This window comes from Podarcis muralis, chromosome 2 (genome assembly GCF_964188315.1).
Source record: "Podarcis muralis chromosome 2, rPodMur119.hap1.1, whole genome shotgun sequence".
NCBI classification, from domain to species: domain Eukaryota; kingdom Metazoa; phylum Chordata; class Lepidosauria; order Squamata; family Lacertidae; genus Podarcis; species Podarcis muralis.
In genome coordinates, this window is record NC_135656.1 from 62,463,264 (window position 1) to 62,476,518 (window position 13,255).

General features: G+C 45.1%; 1 protein-coding gene across 1 annotated transcript in view; it reads left to right on the forward strand.

The window, feature by feature from the left end:
• The first annotated feature begins 8,507 nt into the window (after window positions 1–8,507).
• NDST1 (N-deacetylase and N-sulfotransferase 1) overlaps window positions 8,508–13,255 on the forward strand; it is a 76,807-nt gene continuing 72,059 nt past the window's right edge. The window contains exon 1 of the mRNA XM_077924617.1: window positions 8,508–8,871. The gene's annotated coding sequence lies outside the window, so the exon portion shown is untranslated. The remainder of the gene's footprint in view (window positions 8,872–13,255) is intronic.

The window sequence follows — 13,255 nt, forward strand, 5'->3', positions numbered from 1 at the left end:
CTGGTCATCGCTGGGTGGCTGAACGGACCACGGAGGTGGGCCGTATTTTGATTGTCTTAAGAATGAAGTATTGAGAGCTCCAGGAAGGGAACAGAAAGATAGTTCACTTGCTTGCTCGGTGCAGCTGTCCTGTGCGCCTCTCTGCCCAGTGCCACTCAGCATGGAGTCAACCAATCTTTTTTATTATTTTCCCCATTTGTTCCTACACAGGGGGCCAGAGAAATGCAGCTTGCTCACTGAAGCCACCATTCAGCTCTGTAATGAATGCAGCTCACCATCCATGGTGCCCCAGTAAGTCAGGCAGGGCACTGAAAGAGGGTGCCCAGGATCCTCACAAACATGGTGTCAGCGCTCAGGGGTGCCAACAGGATTTTCTGGGCTCATGGAGATTGCAGAAGAGGACACTTGCAAAAGAGGACACATATTTACATACAATTTGCAAATGGCTTTTTGTCATGTGCATATTTGTGTCCTTCACAAGTGTAGAAGAGGCCACAGGAAAAATAAATCCCTTACTATGACGCAATAAAATGTCTGACAGACAGAATGTGAACAGATGAAGCTTTTCTAATAATTATATTTCTATATTATGAAAGGTTTAACCAGTTGAACTTCTGCCTGCCACATAGTTGGTAAAGGTACAAGAACCCTGTTTCCACCAACTCTAAACCAAAGTCTAGGCTGCAATCCTGTACCCACATACCTGGGAGCAAACACCGTTAAACACCAAGAGACTTACTTCTGGGTAGACATGCATAGCATTGTACTGTATGTTAGACATACAGTGAATTCTTGATCAGTGCATGGACTTTAACTCATGCACAATAGGCAATATGCCTAAGCCTCTGGTGGAAAGTTTTCACATTTTGCCTTTGCCTTTTGAGGGGTATGCTTTTCCACATGTACTTACTGTACAGTAACATTATCAGAAAATAGCTTAGAGGAAATATGTGATCTCAAATGAACCTACCACAGGAAAGATGGGATGGGAAACTGCAGAGACTCAAGGGACAGAAGACAACAGGAAAGAAAAGTGCATTAACGGGGGAGAGGAAAAAGTGGCCAATAATCAGGGGTAATGGGAATTGTAGTTCATCAACATCTGGAGGACCAAAGGTTTCCCCACACCTGCTTTACAGAATTTGCTGCTCCAGACACTCTTGCTGCGTGGCTCAGACTGGCTGTGCCTGGGCATATTTGTGCCATAAATATACATTTTTACGTGGAATGAATCCAGAGGGGATTTTTTTTCACATAAGTGTGCTCATAAAGTTTTGATAGTCATTCTCTCCCTCCCTCCCTGAGGAATTCTACCTCTGCTTAGGGATCTCCTATATCCTCAGAGCAGTCACCTGATCAGAGTTCCTCGGATTCTTTGGGGACAATGAAATGGATATAAGGCTGGTATAAGTTTGAAGATGTACCTTCTACATTGGACTCTTGCTCCCATCTGCCCCAGCGAGCACGGTCAGTGGACAGGTTTGATGGGAATTGTAATCCAGTAACATCTGGAGGGCTGGCCACAGGATCCCCATCCCAGATCAGCTTCCTGTCCTGTGACGCAGGATACTAGTTTGTTTTTCTGTTACTTTTGTTCCCATTTGTTTTTATGGTGTGTTTTTATTTTGCTTTTCCCTGTTGGATTTATATCCAATATAAATTTTCTTTTGCTATTTATCTTCATAGGCACTTATTTGTCAACTTTTCAATTTACCTGCTTTTAAATTTATTAGCATTATAATAATAATTCTTTTAGGGTGCAATTTGATGAATGTTTACTCTTCAGTGAGTCCCAATATGTTAGCAGGGCTTACTTCCAAGTAAGTGTGCATAGGATTGCAGCTGAAGTTTATTTAAGCAACGTGTTCACAAAATAGTACACACAGGTTTAGAGATGTGAAAGCTGTTTATTTAAAATGATATATTAAATAACTCTTTTTATTGTGGATGACTGGAAGATCCTGTTTTTATCATTCTCCTGAAAGAACTGTAAAACCTGCTTGCTCACAACATGTTCATGTCGGACTCTTAAGAGTAATGCCTATTGTACTTCGTTTTCACACCCTTGGATTGCTGTTTCTTTTGTTCTTTGCTGCTGGGCGCTGTTTTGGTACAGTTCCACAATATCAAACAATTCGTTGATAGAAAACAAAATGGAAAACTACAGGAGACATTTCACCACAAATATGGGCAAGGGGAGACGCACTGGAAAGTTTGGAGTATTGGCAACACTGTGTGACATCATATAACCTCAATGCAAACCAATCGGAAAGGTCAATGAACAGCGACATTGTAGAAGCACCATGAGAATTGTGTACCTGTGTGTGGAAATGGAATGAATGTGCAATTAACTGGTCATCTGGAAGAGCCTTTAATCTCCATAGGCTACCTGCAAGTCTGAGCGTATGCCCAGGGCAATCTGATCAGAAGAAAATGTTTATGTTTGTTCATAGGAACCAACTAAAAAGTAAAACTTTCAGTTACTGCAGTGGTTTTGTTTTGTTTTGAAACCAATCTGTTTGAACATGAGCTGGAAACACGAGGTTGTTCCATGGGGGTGTGTGGAAGCAATGTATTCTTTGCCACTGATTGCATCGTAGGTGTCATCTGCCCTCGGTGTTTAGAATTTATGCATCCACATGACTTCTATTGTGTGCTGACAATGATTTCAGGTACCATTGCTATTGTTCTGAGTTTGCCTGTACATGACTTAACAATCCTCGGAAGCCTCTAGGCAGGAATAAAGGGGCAGGGAGAAAATGATGAACTAGGAGAAATCTGGGCCTCTCTCTTTCTCTCCCCACCTCCAAACTCTCCTCCAGGCCAAGGGAATGGAATTCTTTGCAGGCTAGAGCAGGGATTGTAGCTAGGCAAAGTCCAACATGCAGCTGGCCGTTGGAGCTGATCTGCCCCTCATCTCTCAACTGGAGCGTGAAAAGTGGAAATTATTTGATGAGCCAGCAGCTTCTTCTCAATCCCTGGTTAGGTGGTGGGGGAAACCTCAGAGTTAATTGGCTTCAAAAATCTGACATGCATGAGGACACAGGAAGCGCACCAATTGCCAAAGAAAGGGAGCAGCCTTAGAAGAAGACATCAGCTAGACATACCAATTACTCCAAAAGCAGGCAGCCTCATCCGGCCCTTCAGGGCATTCCACCAAGTTTTGCTGCAGGAATGGTGCAGGGGGAGAAAGGACTTTATGGAAATATAGATCACTGGACAGAGCATCAAACGCATTCTTCTCCCGGCTAATCACAGTGCCGGGGAATCCTTTCGCTGAGAGATTATCACATAACTTAGGATAAGCCACCCAAGACCAATGTCACCCACATTGAGTCAAAACCAAACCAAACCTTGGTTTCAGAAGTGTGTGGGATTGCTGGCATAGAAGAAATCTCTCCTGAAAAGGTCAGGGTGTATTTCCAGAGATATTAGTTTTTTTCTTCCATACCCAGGTAATCCGCATGGCCCAGCTTCTCTTAATACTGCCCACAGACAGCTACTGAGCACATCTCTGAACACAAGGGACATAAGAAAGAAGCACGAAGAAAACACATCCAGTCAGTCTAGTCTGAATTTTAACCTCTGGGCTGTTGGCCAGAACCGAAAAGCACAAAGCCTGGCAAAGATCCACCGGGGCTGTTTTTGCTATTAATTAGTATGTGGGTGCTTTCATATAGCAACCCTTTATTTAAAAAGTACACGTGATTAAGGTATCAAGTGGTGAGGTGGCTGCATTTGTAGTGCAGTATAAGTGTGTGCTATGGAAATGTTGTGCTGTGAATGCAAATACACAAACTCTGTGCTGTTCCATCGAGTTCAACACCATTAATTAGAAAGAACAATGGACTTCGTATGTACTCAGGAGCTCTTTGTCCTTAGCGCTCTTTTTTTATTTCCCCTGCGGGGCAGAAAGGAACACTGACTCTCAGTGGATACTGCTGCTTTCCTTCTCTCTCCACCTCACTCTATGCCACTCAGTAGGGTTGCATGTGGACAGTATCCTGCTGCGTCTCCTTGTGCAGAACTGGGAGCAGGCTTGGCAATTGTCCCGATTTCCCCGGGAAGTCCAGAACATCACCATGCTGCTGCGAATCAATAAAACATTCTCTTCCTAAGAGGGGAATGTCTTGAATTGTAATTGCACCATATACAACAAGGAGATACACTCTGTGCTTCTAAAGTGGCACAGCAAATCTCCCATCAGAATTTCCCCTTAAGCTTTTTGCTTCACCTTCATCGCCAAGTGAAAATAGGGCTCCAATCCTATAGAGATTTACCTGGAACTAAACTCTTCTGAACTCCACATAAACCTGCATATGCCCTGTATGTTCACATTTGCCAAGGGAGGAGCCATGTCAGCTTGCTGCAGCAAAAGCAGCAGTGTCTTGTGGCATCGCAAAGACTAACCAATGTGTTGTGGCATGGGCTGCAGTTTACTATCAGAAGCATGAAACTGTCATCTGGAGCTGAAGTATATCTGTACATGGAAAGGAGCTGTAAATGGTAAGGTAAGAAGGAAATGAAATCTAGATAGTGATAATTACATTGTTAATGGTGGCCATTCACACACAGAAAAGCTGTTGATAACACTGGCCACCTGATATTGGTAAGCCAATTGGCACATGCAGTGTGACAAAAATCCCTTATCCTGATTCAAACCACAAGCCATAGTATTTAACTTCTTGATGAAGTAATTTAGCAGTTTCACATTATGGTCTCCCTCTAAAAGTAATATGCAATTGAATGTTACTTGTAAGCTGACTTGATGGGATTTATATCCTGAAAGGTAGGATAAAATAACTAATGAATAAATGTATGCATTTACGAAGTGTACATATTTTTGGATATGGCCATTTCTGATGTCAGATTTGTGTCCATTCTTTTGTGTAGATCTGTTTGCCCTATGCAGAATGCAGAGGGGCCATTGTTGGCAGATAATGCCATAAATAACATTGAAAAAACAGGGGAATGAACGGCTGAAGTTGTGGATGACTTATTAAGTTGTGTGATTGTGTCACCTGACACTTGCAGAGTGAATTAGTGGAATGACAACTAGTTTCTATCACATGTGTTAATTGGCTAACCGATGCCACAATGTCTATGTTATCTACACTTCTGGATTTTGTGTGTGTGTGTGTATGTGTGAATGACCACTGTTAGTAATATAATTTTAACTGTCTATACTTTTCTGCATTTCATTTCCTTTTGACCTCAATGTTTACATCTCAAGATAAAACTTAAAGTAGCCGATGAAGTGAACTGTAGTCCATTAAAACCTATGCCAGAGTACATTGGTTAGTATTCAGATTGCCATTATACAGTAATTAGATTTGTGTCTTCTTGGGTATTCTTCTCTCTCCCGGTCTCGCTGTATAGAAATTTAGATTGTAACCTATTTGAGGCAGGGACCTCTCTGTTCTGTTACTTTCTAAAGTGCCAAATGCAGTGTAATGCTCTGAGGAGGCCAGGAGCCATTTCATCAAGTTGGTAACAAAGGACCTATCAACAAACAAATGTTTTTTCAACTGATGTCTGACATCACCACTCACTGTCTGGTTTGCATGTGCATTTTTACACTGTGGAGCTGATTTACTGGCAGATTTTGAAATGACAAATCTCTCATCCCATCTTGGAAACTTTTGAAATGCAGATTCGTTTGGAAGGTGGTGACTCACAGTTTTGAACTATTCACAGAAGAAATCACCATGCCAGAAAGTAATCTTTGGGAGGCGTCCTTATTAAACACTTTAAAAAAACCCTAATATTGTGACAAACGGCAGCTCTGAAACTCAGTTAACTGACATCCAATTTGATCTCCCACTTTCTAACCAGGCTCACACAACAAAGAGTCCTAAATTGCCTGGATTAAAATATAGGCTGCAGAAGAAGAAACTACAAATGGGATTCTTCCACCATGCCACCACTGAATATTTTCCACCTTTTTGCTGTCGTCAGTGCCCAAATCTTGGTGGAAAGGTACACTTTTATCACCAAGTGATATTAATGAATGTCATAGTTTAATTATGTGATATGTGAACAACTGCTTATTTCTCCAGTGGAGATGGATCCATTTAGGGCAGGCATGGCTAAACTTGGCCCTCCAGCTGTTTTGGGACTACAACTCCCATCATCCCTAGCTAACAGGACCAATGGTCAGGGATGATGCGAACTGTAGTCCCAAAACAGCTGGAGGGCCAAGATTGGCCATGCCTGATTTAGGGCAAACAGGGCACTGTCCCGTCTGTTTTGCACTCACAGAACACTGCCCTCATCACAGTGGTGACGGGGGAAACCTAGAATAAATTGGCTCCATCTGCTGTTGGCTCTGGCAGTGGGTACACTGCTGACCTCCCTAGATATGTGAAAGTCTGGAATTCTGTCTCTACCTACTTTTGGCCTCTCAAAGTAATGTAAAGGCCGGGGGGGGGGGGCACCACAGAAATATTTGGAGTGGAGCTCTGGTTCTAGTATTATGGAACAAGGAAAAAAAAACCACCTCTCTCATTGGTCACTTTCTCTACACTGTAGCTATTCTAAACCAAATGTCCACAAATATTATACATTTTCTTCATAGGGGAGTTGCCCCTTTTTCCTGCATCCTTTCCAGATCTACAGTACCCTTTCTAAGGTTCAGTAATCTAAAAAAAAAATAATCCCCAAATTCCAAGTGCAGCAGTACCTTGGAATTGTGGATAAACGCACTGAACTCACTAGGTCCAGAACAATGCAATTCGGCTGCTGAGGCAACATACATTTAAATCCCACCCTGTCCTGGGAATTGTAGTTTGTTAAGGATGCTTGCTGGGAATTGTAGCTCTGTGATGGGAAACTACAGCTCCCAGGATTCTTTGGGTGTGTGCTTTAAATGTATGGTGTCTATGAAGCCTAAGCACCTCTTGTCTTGTAAGCTATATGGGTTCCCTATAAACCACCGTGATCACCTCTGTCTTGAGAACAGCAGGGTAAAAGTGTGACAGATATTCGGAATCACTGTGCTTAGATCAAGCTGCAGGGTTACATCCCTATGTACGTTTACCTTGAAATTAAGTTGCATCTAAATTATCTGGCGTACTTCACAGTAAGACATGTTCAAGGTAGGGACAGTATTCCCAGCTGCAAACCTTTTTAAAGAAAATTTACTGCAAACCATTTTAGAAGCCAGCTATGTGCAAACCTATTCTTTTTGATGGCCTTTGAAACAGGATTGCCAACCAACTCTTGGCTGGTCCTTGCAGCTTTTTGATGTCCACATCACCAGTGAGGCATGGGAGATTGTTTCCTTCCTGTTTTGCTTCCCCCAACTCTCATTTAGTTACTTATTAATCTGTGGCTTGTCTGAATGATACCGGGCTGAAAGGAAGTTACAGCAGCTGCTCAGCCACAACAAGCAGGTGTTAACAAAGGAGTAGCTTGGATCCAGACCAGGCTCTGAGAGAAGTGTGTGTCTATGAGAGAAAGCGAGGCTGAAATGAACCTAGATCTGTGACATATTCATCTCTCTGTATACACGTGTGGGTGACACACACAGAAAAAGTGTGTTGTCTTCCACACGCCGAGTTCTTTGACCACACAGTGCATATATCTGATTTTCAGAGAGTCATGCAGCTCAGCTGGGGTCATGTTACTGAATTGAGTTCTCTGCTCTGCTTGGGTTTAGAGTTGTCTTTGGCCTCGGTGTTCCCCGTATGTGAAATGGGTTACTGCAGGTGCACAGATGACACTCCCCTCCCACCCCAAAAATCTTACTGTTCCACCAAACAAAGCAAAATAAATTAAGGTGGGCTGCCATGCTAGAGGGCCTCAAAGCCTGCAAACCGCTTAGGAACGCTGCTTGTCTCTTTTGGACTAGGCAAAGACCTGCTGATCTACACAAACGCAGGTGCCTCTTTGCTGTACTTCCCTCCACCCTGGACGAGCACTTTCCCGGCTACGAATCAGCAAAACCTATCCCGCTCCACCTGTGAGTTGCGGAGCCCAATGCACTTCCCTAGGGCCTAGGCGCCTCGCGTGAACACCACTGAGGTCTACAGCAGAAAGGGGTGCCAGTGCGAATCCTAGTAGAAAGTAATTGATCCCCGTGCATCTCGGGCTAAGGAGCGCGCGGGGGACGGGACGACCCGGTTCACGCGCCTGATTAAGGCCGAGATGCTAAGCATGCTCCGAGATGCTGTTCCACACGGCCACGATCAACTGGGCGCGCTGTCTCAAAAGTAAACCCGACTTCGGCGGTACAAGTTCAGCATTGGCAGCGAAAGGCAGCCTTGATTTCCGGAGCGCGCCGCCGCTGCATTCCAACCCAGACCCGCCGCGATCCTCTCCGGTTCTACTCTGGAGCAGAGCCGGCGGGCGATTGCAAGGAAAGCCAGGATTCCCAACTTGCAGCCCCGATGACGCCTCGGCAAACAAACCAGAGGCACGGCACACACGCCGCCGCCGCCGCCGCCGGAGGAACCTTCTTGGTGGGTGGAGATACGGAGGAAGGGGGCGGGGCAAATCTGATGGGAGAGCTGGCAGGAGGTCGCTCGGTCCTTCTGCCAGCAGCGGGGCCGGGCTGGGAAGGGTTAACCGCGGCAGCCTCAGCAGCAGCAGCAGCAGCTCCTCTTCTTCGGTGCTCCCCGCAGAGCCTGCTGTGGCCTTTGAGGAGGAGACGCTGCTAATGCACCGCGCACCAGCCCCCTCTCCCTCCGCCGCCGCCACTGTGGGCTGCTGCAGACGCTGCGAAGGAGGACGGCAGCCTTGGCTGAGAGCTGCCTAGCAAGCGGCGCCCGGGAACCCGCGGAGGGAGCGAGGGAGCCTGCCTTCCCAGCCGCCGCCGCCGCCTCCTCCTCCTGGCTCCTCAGGTGCTGCCCGGGGGCTTGCGGACAACAGGTACGAGGCGGCGAGGAGGAGGGAGGAAGGGGCGAGCGGGCGGCCGCCGCCGCTCTCTCGCAGGCTAATGAATGGGCTGCGGGGGCGCCGGGAGCGCGTGCAAGGCCCGGCTGGAGCTCGGGCGCCAGGCGAGGGTCCGACGCGGGCTGCTGCTCCTCCGCCTTCGCGGGTGGAGGAAGGCGAGCCTCCTTCGCCGTGGGGAAGGGCCGAGGGAGAGCGGCAGGGAGGCGGCGGCGGCGGGGCGGAGTGGGGGGTGCAGTGGACAAAGGAGGGAGCGGGGTTAGTTGGCGGGGAAGGAGGGAGAAAGGCCTGCAGAAGCGAAAGCCGCCTCTCCGCCTCCCTCAACCGTGGTTTGGGATGATCCTCTCTTTTCTCCATCCGCCCCCCCCGGCAGTCGGTCTCTTTGACCCCCCCCCGAAAGCTGCAGTTCTAGGCTGGGGAGGGGAAGCGTGTTGGTCCCATGTGTGAAAGAACGGGAGGGGCGCCTTAGAAGTTGCATCTGTCTACTGTTGCTGGAGATTTCTTTTTCTCTAGTTTCTCTCCCCCCCACCCCGGAAAATATATATATTCCTGAGAACGGACAAAACTTTTGTCCTTTGCAGTATGTTGTGGAGACCCATGTGGTGGTGAAGGGGGGGGGGTGAGGAGCAGGCGGGACTGGTCCTGGAAAACAGTGCAGCCTCTGGTGGCCCTTGGTGGGTGGAGAACTTGCTTTTCTTTTCCCTTATCATTTTTTAAAATAAAATAGAAATATGGATCTGTGTTGTTTAGGACCTGGGTTTCCCTCTCTCTTGTTTCAGAAGCCGCTGCTGCTTTTATTCCCAGTGAAATTCCCTCTCCCTCCAGGAAATTCCACATATAAATTTTGTTTGTGCCTTCCTAATCTATCTCCTCCGATTGCTCTGGGGACAGTTCCTGATAAAGAGAGCCCTTAGCTTGCCAAGGCACATCTTAAAATACGAAAACGCAGCATACATAAATATCAATTTGAAATAATACTTGGCGCTTGGATTGCTTTTCATCTTCAAAGTGCTTTCACACTCATTAACTGATCCTCTCAGCATCCCTTGGATGGCAGCTTAACCTGGAATGATTTATACAGAATATCAAAGGGGTATGTCTTCCTAATGCTGTCTTGCGTTCATGAGTGTTGCTTTGTTCTTCACTGGTAAGCTCATGCCTCAAGCTGCACTTTCTTTATGCCAAGATATTCTGCACCCCAGTATTGAAGATTAGGGGAGAGAGGGCAAAGTAGACATCCATACAGGTGATGGAAGGTGGCCAGGAATTTTCTATTGAATCTCATGCCTCTTAGATCAAGGATGGCTTTTATACGGAGTATCAAAAGGAAGAACACTTATTATGAGGGCACAGGGAGGCTAAACTGATTAATAACCAATACAGTAAATCTGCCCTGCTTTTTTTTTTTTAAAGCTACTGTTTGTGACAAAAATTGGAGCTGTCTGTTTGACTTATATGTTGCTGTCATTGATAATTAGTAACACATTAAGTAGTTGGGATTTTGAACAGGATGCTAGTTGTACCTGAGTTCACTGTGACATGTCAGCTACTGGAAAATGTTTTTCCAAGTACTTGAGCTCCTGATACACTAATGCTAGAGAGTCACTAAGACAGCCAAGCATTTTTGTGACTGATGTGCAAAATGTTAGCCTGGTTGAGTACCAGATGCTACCATGAGCTGCTTGGACGAAAAGTAGGATATAAATGTTACAAATAAATAAAACAAAGTGGATATGTTGGTCCAAAATGTCCAACCTGGTAAGGTTATAGTTGTAGCAGCCCCCTTGATTCAAAGTGGACGTGGTCACATGGGGTTGGGGGCATGGGTGACACTGGTGAGCAGAATTTAAGGAAATATATATATATAATGGGAATTTCAGGTAAAGAAATACTGTTGCTCCTATGCATTTTCAAAAACCTGAGATACAGTTCCTAAGATACTAAAAAAATGAGTAGATGGCCAGAATTAAAATACCTAACACTGCCAAAAATCTGTTGGGATGGACACTATGAAGAATCTGAGAACTAGACGTGTAGAGGCTGTTTCCTTTTTTAACAAAATACCTCTCATAAGATTTTCATTATGTTGTACCAGTTCTGTATAACATTTAGAATGTGTTTCTGTTGATTACCATCTGCATTCTGCTAATTTTTGAAACAACTTGCTTTGGTTGATTGGAGGTGGTCAGAAGTTAGCAGCAGCTGTTCTGTGTTCCAGCCCTCTTTTCAAACAGCATAAGCACAACTAGGAGTTTCTTCAAAAGAGGGCATCTGTTGCCTTCTCTCTGTGCTGGCATTTGAGCCTGGGAGCAAGAGCTGTGCCAAGTAACCTCCTGCTGCTGCTCTTGAATTACTCTGGGTATCCCAGAGATTCTTGGCTGGAGATGGAGGTTGATGGCAACTACAAGTTCATTTCTGCTAGAAAGAGATGTTGTTTGTAGAATGTAGGGAGCAAGGATACAGGAAAGCTGTATTGTGTGACCTGTAGTCTGCTGATGGTGGTCTGGCTTGTACCAGGAGACACAAAGCCTCAAAATGGATTGAAGCCCTGTAGTTGCACTCTTCCCCTCGCCTTCCTGCCTGCACAGTTTAGCAGGATGAAAAGATCTCTCCTTCCTTAGAGATATCTGCTGGCTTCATAAAGCCCTAATCCCCTTGTGCCTTTCAACTCTTCCTCCTTCAAAAGGTGCTCTCTGAGGATTTATAGGAAGGAAAGTGCTAGCATTAATATAATACATGCAGGCATAAATATGAAACGTATTTAACACTGGAGATTGCTGCATCAGTAAAGCTAGGTCCCTACCCTCCATGGCTGATCAGAGCTTTCGGATAACTGCCATAAAACAAATAGGCTACCTTTCAAGAAACCAGAGGCATGCTGCTCCAGGCAGCAGTACCTGGATGAAAAGAGCTATGGATAAGATGCTCTTCAAATGTCATTACCTAGGAGAGAGAAACAGCATTAATTAAAAATAAAAGATTAGAGAAAAGCATCAAATTGAATGAGTGAGTTGGCTTAACATTCCACACCTTCTGAAGCTGCAAGTCTTTGTGTTGCTGTGGCTTGAGCCTTAAACAAAGCGCTTTATAATCCCAGCTGGAAGGCCTGTCCTAGCTTCTGAATTACAACATTAGCTGTGGTCTTTAGCCAACAACAAATATATGTGTTTGGTGTTGTGCGCGCGCACACACACACACACACATACGTAGATGATATAGATATGTAGAGAGAGGGGTAATTTTATTCTTTCAGAAAGGAGAATTCTGCGGTTATTTTTCCTGTCTTAGTAACTGGTGATAAGTATTGCTTCATTGGGTGGGTATTGAGGTAGACTAACAGCCATCCTTGCCTAATTCCCCAAATATATTTCAGGGGCCATTGTGTAGTCAGACTTTCTTGCTTGGGTGTGAATAATATATTTTAAATGTCTAAAATAGGAAAGCATAGCATCACAGTTCATCTAAAGGAAAAAGAATGCATACATTTGCATGTGTTTACGATGAGTTCTGATTTGAAACTTAGAGGGTGTAGGTTGGAAAGGAGAAGTTTGGGTGGCAGATTCATGAGCATTGCCTCTGGACACTGGAAGACCCATAAAGATCCCTTTTGGGTTGTGATTGATTCACTGCCACTGCCTGCACATTTTCAAGCTTTACTTCACAGCCTTGAGGAGTAGGAAAATGTTACTGTTTTTAAAATGAAAGCTAAGCTTTGCAGGGTCCAGTAATCGGTTTAGAATCATTATTCTTTAGAAAGACAAATGATATGCTTTATTATATTTTCATTGCTAGGCAGTTGCCTTGCGCTCTCCCTTAAGCCTGCTGGTCTGCTTTTCTCCAACAGTTTTCTCTAGAAATGTGTAAAGTGAGTGGCAGTGTGGTCCAGTGGTCTTGAAGATCTTAAGGTCTTAACTTCCTCCATGGTCTGTAAATTGGGGGCGGGGAATAGTCCCCCAGCTGTTGCGAATACTTCCTAGGCAATAATTTGCACTGGGAAATTAAAAGCACTTTAGAAACAAGTTTTGTGATGGGGGAACCTTTGTTTTCATTAATGTCATTGCTCTCAAAATACAGCTATAGGGAGGAGTGCATTTAGGATTACAACCGTAAAGAGAAACTTCGAAGTGTGACCCAGCTGAAACCTAAAAGACCCAATGTGTCAAACAGCAATGCACAATAATCACTTGCCTTATCCTGTGATACTTTGAATGCAGCAGTGCTAGAATCAGTGCTGCCAGGCAGGGTAAGGCTTCTCGCCATTGGAATCTGATTTCCACTGGGAGCCGAATGCTGGGCGGGTGCTGCGATGCATGCAATGGGGTTGGGTGGGGAAGGGATGCCTCAGGCAATAATATGATACAGC